The sequence below is a fragment of the Martes martes genome, assembly GCF_963455335.1.
Source record: "Martes martes genome assembly, chromosome: 5".
Taxonomy (NCBI): Eukaryota; Metazoa; Chordata; class Mammalia; order Carnivora; family Mustelidae; genus Martes; species Martes martes.
The window spans coordinates 103,870,521-103,879,474 of NC_137892.1; positions in this window are offsets into that span (position 1 = coordinate 103,870,521).

Consider the following 8,954-nt stretch of genomic DNA (forward strand, 5'->3'; position numbering starts at 1 on the left):
TTTAATTCAAAATAATCAATATGCCAAAGTAGTGTATTTTGGGGTGGTTCCTCCTGAACCCCATCAGTATCCATGTGTGGGTGTGTTTAATTGCACGATCTTTGGGCTCAGATCTGGATGCAATTCCAATTGGGCTATGCCATTTATAAGCCGTAGGACAGTGAGTAACTCACTTATCATTGGATCAACGCTCTGAGCCTCTGTTTTGTTGCCAGTAAAAACAGATAACTAAATAGAAATGGGGCACTGGTGAATAAAAAACGAACTAAAGGTCTTCCAGCACTCCACATGGCACATGTTCATGGTAAGGGTGAATAAATTATGGCTGATGCTCCCATTCTTTTTGCTTTATTCCTCAAACTCCTGACCAAGATGTTCACTGTCAGTCAGCTCTGCAGCTCAGTCCGCCACACTCTGCTATCACCCAGACAGCCGCAGAGTGCAAAGACGGGCTGTCAGCCATAAGGATGAAAGTCTTCCGTCCCAAGCACATAGCAAGGGGGCACATTCCCTGGCTATCCTGTGCTTATTTCCATGTCCTCACTGAATCATCACCTCAGCCCCGTGAGTTGGTTTAATGATACCCAGTTTACAGATGAGACCCATGAGGCTCAGAGAAGAGAAAGGTCATACATCCAGCCAGGAGTGGAGCTGGCATCCGGACCCAGGCCCTGGCACTTGAGGACCATCGTTCCCCGCACTCCCTGACCCTGAAGGGCAGCTGCAGAGTCAGCACCTGAGGCTTCGGGGATGTCTGTCCCAGGCAGAGGGCACAGTACCCCCGAAGGCCCAGGAAGACAGAGCGAGTACGCATGTGGTTCCGGAGCACGGTGAATGTGAAGAGGGTGAGGCCAAGGACTGAAGCTAGAAAAGCAAGTGAGGTCCAGCTAGCACGAGGCCTTGAAAGCCACACTGAAGAGTGAGGGATTTCTCCCAAGGCTGGGGTTTTAAACAAGGGAATGAGAAAGCCAGCACAGAGCTCCAACAGAGTGACTTTTGCACATCCAATAAATAAAGCCAGAGCTGCTCGGGGGAAGAATCCAGGAGAAACGGCAGTGGCCCAGGCTGGGAAGGGTGTCTTTGGGAAGTGTGTCTGAGGAAGGCTGCTGGGTCCTCACGCTGACCAAGAGTGCCAAAGCACCCCTTCTCTAGGAGGTGGAGCGGGGGGCACTGGGACCCAATGACCATTTCCCCATCTTTCACCACTCAGAGCCAGTGCATTTTGGTCTGCAGGTGGGAATTCCGGAAACCCACATAGATGTCAGTGGATGGTCTAAGTAAGGTGGCCCCTGGGTCCTCCTGGAGAAGGGAGGTCCCCAGGAGCCGTGGGTGCCATGACCATTAGCAAAATGTCAGGAAAACTGATTGGGGCGTCCCCTGCGGTTCCGTGCTCCTCTACTCACTCTGCCTTCCTCCAGGGCAAATGGGTCACATGACCCTCGTGGGCTGCCTCCCTGGTTTTCTATGTTAAAAGCCTGAACTTGAGGTTCTTATGCTGCAGGCAAGAGAGAAAAAGCCAGGTTCCTCTGAGTGCCGTGAGATGGCAGATTCTTCAACACCGAGGCAGGGGGCTGGGGGGAGCTGGCAATGTCTGCAGGAGTGGCTCGGTGGCACATTTAACTTAGGAAGGCCAGACCTCAGCATAGCAGTGGTGGTAATGCCTGCCTTCCGGGGACCAGGAGGACATCAGTAGTACCCATGGCTGGAAGGCTGGGCTGAAGACCCATTTCAGATGGGAGCCTCCCAGATGGCGGGCTCTGCTCTAAAGAAGAGGGGTCCTCTTACCTCACTAACAGCTGATATTGAAATAAATGTGAATTGAGGGTCAGACTCAGAATTGGAGGAAACAAAATAATGGAACATTTATTGATTGCACGGGCTCGTTTATGGAGTGGGCTTCATACCCGACGACATTTACTCATAGGACACGAGGGCTGATTGATCAGAAGACCGAGGTCTTCATCAGGAATTGTGCGGTTGCTAGGAACAGACTTTAACACTGAAAAGTTCACGTAAAAGAGGTCTGGCCATCAAGATGCAGAGCAGTCTTAACCAACACCTGCTCGTCTCTGATCGCAGGCCCCGCCCTCTCTCTGCAGACCCACAACATCCACAGGTTTTCCGTTTCTGTTTCGAGCTCCACTTTAGCTCGCCACCACCTGCTGGGGAGGCAGGACCTCAAAACGATAAGGTCCAAGTCACAGCCTATCTGTGGAACTTTGTCATTGTATTTGCTGATGGAGTGACATTATAGACGGAGTCTACACCCACATCCCTCCTTCCCCCCGACCTGATAAATATATCCGATGTGTCTGTGTTATCAATGACCAGCCATCATAAAAACTTAAAATAATGGATCGGCTTAATGGCAGTTCTACACACATATGATCTCAATGAAGGGGCCTTCCCACTATATAAAACCCACCTTCAAGTCTTTTCTCAAACCCTGAATCTTTTGTGCTGGCTCCAAGAAGCACTGTTTCAGAATCGGTAGAAATTATTTGGAATTTCCTACTGGAATTCCAGTCCACAGTCTTTTGTATTTGCATGAGTGAAATAATATGGTTTCTTCTACAAATATCTTAACAGTTGTTTTCAATATATGGAGGATGGGAAATTTTTTTCTAATTCTTTTTCTTAGAACATTGGGATGTATCTCAACCAGCAGCAGGCTATATAAGCTGACAAATAGGACGCTTCCCTGAAAGTCTGCTTCCCCATCTGTAAAATGGGGAAGCAGAGTACTACTAGAGTAGTAGTACTCTACTAGAGTACTCTGCATGTACTACTAGAGTACTCTGTACTCTGCATGTACAAATGAAATAAAGTACACAGGAGAATAAATGTTCAACAAATATTTGTTATCCTTCCTACAATGTTGCAACTAGAGACTCACACTATCTAATTGATCCAGGGCCTGGATCTTTTCTGGAATATTCTGGAATCTGGTCCGATTAGTTCAGCCAGGGGAGAGGGGTCACATGGCATAAAGGCAGCCACCTCATCACCTCATCCGACCGTGTGGCTGGCTGGTGGGGAATGTGATTGCCAAGAAACTGGATGGGGTGGATTTGCAATGACACACATGCCTGGAACCAACAGGGAGGGGATTTAGAATCCAGCGCTAAAAAGGCCATTGAGATGATCTGGACCGGTCACCCCAACCTTTGGAAACCAAGGCTCCAAGAGACACATTGACCTACCGGAAGTCACATAGGGACCTGGAGGCAGAGTCTACTGCAGAACACAGTTCTCTCCCTGCCCTGGGTTCTGTCCAATGGGGCAGGCAGCCTGGCAGTCATGGAGGGGAGCCTTCGCTGACCCTGCCACCGCATCACCTGTCAGGTTCTTCCTCCAAGCCTGTGAGTTCAATGGAGTCATAGCTTCGCCCATCAACAGCCTGGAATCCCAGGCTGCAGGAAATGCTCAGCCTTCTAGCCTTCTGCCACCCAAGCCCAGCCAACTGTACAGCCAGATGCCACCCATTCCATCCAGCGAAGCAGGTCTGATTGCCAAACATATTCCTTCCTCTGCACCTTGGCTCAGGGAGCAGCTCCCTTTACCTGGAATGTTCCCCTCCCTGCCCGTCTGAGTTCCACAGACCCTGCTGCAGGCCACTGCCTCCTGGAAGTCTTCCCTAACACATATCCCTATCCCACCCCTACCTCCTAATTTCTGGGTCTTTTCCTCTCTCTGAAGTCAATAGACCACGGCCTGCCCCATCCAGGGGGCACATGGTTCCAGACTACCTGCTAATTTTAATTCTCTCATATATTCTCTCTCGAGGTTTACAAACTTGGTCTGAAGCAGTTTGCCTCAACAAAGCACTCAGTGTTGTGCCGGGTGTTTGGTGGTGCTCAGTAAACATTTGTTGAAGGCATGAGTGAGTGAGCAAACAAGGAACGATGGGTGTGACTGTCAGTGGGCTCCCTGCCCTCAGAATCCTGTGAGCTGGACCAGCAGCGGCCTTGCTGGTCCCTGATTCCTGGGACAGGTGCTGAGGGGCCCCCAGCTGGGGCCAGTGACTGCAGCCCATCATGGAGGATGCACTGGAGAGTAGGTCAAGCTGGAAGGTCCCCCGGCCCATTGTGTTTCTGAAGTCTCACAACAACCCTGTTATCATTCCCATTTCATCAACAAGAAAACTGAGGCTCAGAGATGAATTGACTTGCTGGGGGCCACATGGGTGATCTGCCCCTGACTGGGGAGTCAGACTGGGGTGAGGCCAACCCCACGGCTTATGCTCAGATGACCTACCTCATGCGAAGGCCATGGGCAAGGGGGGCCCCCCGGGATGCAAATGAGCAGATCACACCCCTGACTTCCGGGGGCACCTCGTGAGCCTGGAGGGCTGTGGCTGAAGGTGAGCCCCACGGAAACCACTGAAACCCAGATGCTATGGGCTCACCATGAGAGAGGCTTAACGGGGCCATGGGAGCATAAAGGAGTGCCCCTAAATGTAAGGAAGTAAGTGAACCCTCTCTACATAGCCAGGTCTCTGGTTCCTGTGACCTTTGGACTTCCCTATGAGACAGGTGGGACGAGGCTCCTTAAAGCCGATTTACAGGATGGGACACTGAGAGTCAGAGATGTAGATGACTGGCCTGGGGTCACTCAGACACTAGTTGCCAAACTTTGTTTCTCAGCCTCCTCTCTGACTAACCTAACCACCTCTCTTTCCACTATCCTGCAGGGAAACTCTGCTCCAGAGCTCTTGGATCGCAAACACACCCTCTTTTACTGGACTGCCCGGCCTTCATGCAGGCTGTCCCACTGCCTAAATGCCCTTTCCCAGCCCTACACTTTCCAAGCCCCCTGGCTTTGCAAGGCCCAGCCCAGATCTCACTTCCTTTCAAAACTTCTCCAGTTCTCCTCTAGTCTAAATAAATCCCTCCACCTACCCCAAAGCACCTCTCCCTACATCCTATGCCAATTTAATACCTCTTTAAATAAGAACACAAGCGCCCAGCCTTGGCACATCTCGGAAGCTCAGACCACATTCTCTGAAAAGATCCGGTGTTCAGCAAATTCTGGTGGGAGGGAGGGAAGAGTGACTGAACAAACAGAAGACAGCCCTCTTGCCTGCCCTTCATGGTGGCTGACAGAGTTCATCTTACCACAGTGACCCACAGAGTTCCCAGGACAGAGACAGGCCCGGGGCAGCTGCCTGGGGCATGCTCGAGGGCATGGACTGGTTTGAAGCAATGCAGTCTCCTAGGCCAGACCCAGCCCGCTGAGATAGGCTTCCTGATGGGGCAAATGCCAGCACAGAGGCCCCAGCAGGCCCGGCGCCAGGGAGCTGCCCACTGATCTCCAGAGAGGAGCAAAGTCTGTGGCCCCACCCACCCATCCTCAGTCCTGCCTGCTCTCACTCACACTGCCCCAGCCTCCCGGGAAGACAAAAAAGGAGGGGAAATCAGGTTTAACCAGATGGCTAAGCTGTTCTTTGCCTCAGTACCTGGGGAGCCCTGGGGCTGGGGTCAGGCAGAGATGTGGCAGCAAAGCAGCCCAGGGCAGCTTATGGTTAAGAGCAGATGACCTGGGGGCGCCTGGGTGGCTCAGTGGGTTAAAGCCTCTGCGTTCGGCTCAGGTCTTGATCCCAGCGTCCTGGGATCGAGCCCCGCATCAGACTCTCTGCTCAGCAGGGAGCCTGCTTCCTCCTCTCTCTCTCTGCCTGCCTCTCTGCCTACTTATGATCTCTCTCTGTCAAATAAAAAAATAAAATCTTTAAAAAAAAAAAAAAGAGCAGAGGACCTGGACCCGGGTTTGAATACTGATATGGTGGGTACCAGTGGTTATGACCGTAGGCAAGGCCACTCCCTCTCTTGGAGGCCTCCCCTGTAAAATGCAGTAACCATCCATGACCACAAGTTAATCTATAGACAAATACTGACTTGAGACATGTTCTTACCCTTTTATGGCATAATAAGAAAAATCCTGACAAAGAACACAGGGATATGTACATGTGTACCTATATCACGATAGCTAGCCAGCTAGATATGGAAAAAACACATATACACCAGCAGAATGGGTTACAAGTCATACTCCTGGAAGAAGCATTGGCCTTCATTCTGAGATTTTAATCCTCACTCCATTTTTATTTGGCAAGTGAAAGGGCGACAGGCGTTTCTACATACAGCCTCCACTGCCTTGAATCCTTCACCCACCCACCGACCTGAGTCTCACTCCCTCACCAGGTGGGTCTTTCTCAAGGATCCCTTCCCTGAGCATCCTGTTTTAAAATACAATCCACCTCCCCTGGGCCCCATCCTTCCCACCTTCCCTGACCTGTTTCTCCCTCCTAGCACTTACCACCGGCAGACCTGTTACTTATTTCCTGTTTGGGTCCATTGTCTGAATTTGCCCAGGACGGCGGGAATCTTTGTCTGTCTGATTCACAGCTCTACTCCAGGACCTGAAATAATGCTTGGCACATAGCAAGCTCTCAATAAATATCTGTCAAATGAATAAACAATGGAATGGATATTTGTTTTTTAATGCCCTTCCTTGGCCAAACAACAACAACACAAAAAGCCAGAAACTCACTCATTTTCAGCTCCCAAAATTGGGCATGGGAAAGGAGGGGATTCACTGGTCTCTGAAATCCTTAAATTATTGAAAAAAATGTATGTAAAAGTTTTGGCACAGGTCACTTGCCAGGTTGGTGGTAAAACTCGCTAAATGTTAAAAATGGATTCCCTTCCTCCTCCTGTGCCCCTCCCCCCTTGCCCTCTCCTCCCCACCCCTCCTCCCCTCACTCCTCTAGCCTTATCTGTTCTCACCAGGGCTGTCCCCAAGCTCCAAAACTCAAGGAACCTTCTGTCCTCTCCGTTTGCCTAATTCACTTACTTTCTTTAAAGATCCTGATTACAGAGTGGCTAGGGAGGACCGATCGGGCTGTCAAGGGCCATAAAGAAGGGCCAGCCCGCCTAGTTGACCTAGAAGCCTGTATTTACAAACCTGGTCAAGATTTGACTACTTTTATGATCCCAGGTCACGGATGAAATCAATTAAAGGTTTTTGTTAGTTTGTTGGCTTTTTAGTTCCAGGCCTGCTGTTTAGGGAAGTTGAGAGTTCAATTCCAAGGATAACTGTGGACCTGGAGGGGTTGCCCCAGGCAGAAAGGCCTGCCCTAGGCAAGAAGGCCTGGAGAAGCCGGTGTCTAGTACCCTCTGGGCTGAAGGAGGGCAGGGTCAGCGGTCAGAGCCAGAAGGAAACTCAGACTAGACAGATTGGCTCTGTCATTTTGCCATTGGAGAGACTGAGATTCAAAAAGGTACCAGGACTGACGTAAGATCTCATTTGAAAGTAGCAGAACCAAGAACATAATTTTGATTCCTGGCTCCCTGTCCTGCAATCTCCTACCAGGGCAGGAGGAGCTCCAGCCCTCTCCCCGGCCCCAGTGAGGAATTCGGCAGGACAAGGGCTGTGTTCCCTGTGGAATCCATGCAGCTCCCTTTCAGATGATGCTCCAGATTCCCAGGATCCCAGGATTCCTTGTTAAATGTTCGAGTCCACTTGTAGGCTTTCATCAGCTTCTCCCCCACCCTCTTTTTTTTTTTTTAAGTTATTTATTTATTTATTTATTTGACAGAGAGAGATCACAAGTAGGCAGAGAGGCAGGCAGAGAGAGAGAGGGAAGCAGGCTCCCGCTGAGCAGAGAGCCCAATGTGGGGCTCGATCCCAGGACCCTGAGATCATGACCTAAGCCGAAGGCAGCGGCTTAACCCACTGAGCCACCCAGGCGCCCCAACCCCACCCTCTTTTCACTAGGGTAGACCATGGGGCCAGTGGGTGCTGTTTGCTAGGGGTGGGGGTAATATGCGGGCTATCCGCCCGAGGCCCCTTGCAGGGCAGAAAAACAGAATAAAGGCAACGGCTGTCAGGTGCTCATGTGAAACTCCAAAGTTGCGCCTAATTCTAGGTCATTAGGAAGCTTGGTCCTATCAGGCAATAAAACACATTTTATTTAATGCTATACTACCTTGATTTATAACTTTTAAAATCTTTCGACTATGGTTTATAACCCCATCTGGGGTGAGTCTGTGGTCCAGTGCAGACCCCGCTGCCCTGTGCTGCCTTCAGCACTGTCTATGGGCTTAAGAAGAGCCGAGGCTTCTGGGAGGAGGGACTTGGGAGAAGGGAGTCAGCGTGGACATCCTCCTTCTCACACAGGTGCTTCATGTGCTGGATGTGATGGGGCCACCCTCACATCACCTTTTCAGCTGAGAAAACTCAGGCTCACAAGCCTTTAGCCAAGGTCACACAGCCAGGAACAGATGACCAAAGGGCTCTCACCTTTCCCAACTGAATAGCAAGTTAATTTTGAAATGACAAAAGAAAAGGACAGGAAGAAACGTTTCTGGCCCTCCTGGAAGGCCCCTTTTGCACCTATAGATGTTCTGGCTAGGCATCGGCCTGGCTGATTTCCCTGAGCAGCTGGAGTTGGCAGAGGCCATGTGCCTCTCCGCCTGGCTACTGTTACAGTCCAAGCATCCACTGTGCCATGACTTCTCAGAAAGGAGCTGTAGGGGCGGTGGGGGTGACAAAACAGGAAATAAAAACTGGCATCAGGGTGTGCCATCAGATACGAGAGGCCGGGATGACGTTTCTCGGAAAGTCAGGCTTCTCTGCATCTCTCTTGGGGGCCCCAAATCTTCGCTAAGTTGATCTCCTACTGAAGAGGGACCTTCACTCTGCCAGAGCTTCTGTTTAATTATTTCTAGTGAAATGACCTGAGCTAAAGGTCTCTATCAGACCTGGACACTCCCTCACGTAGAACTTCTTTCTAAACTTTGGTCCCATCTGCCATTGTGGGCTCATCTCTTCTCATGATTTCTTTCTGTGTCCTGGGCTCCCCCTCAGCTTCTGAGGTAACCTTTCACTTTTGCACAAGCTTCTTCCCCCAGGATGCCCTTTCCCTTCTTTCCTGACCCAGCCAGCTCTTTGCTCAT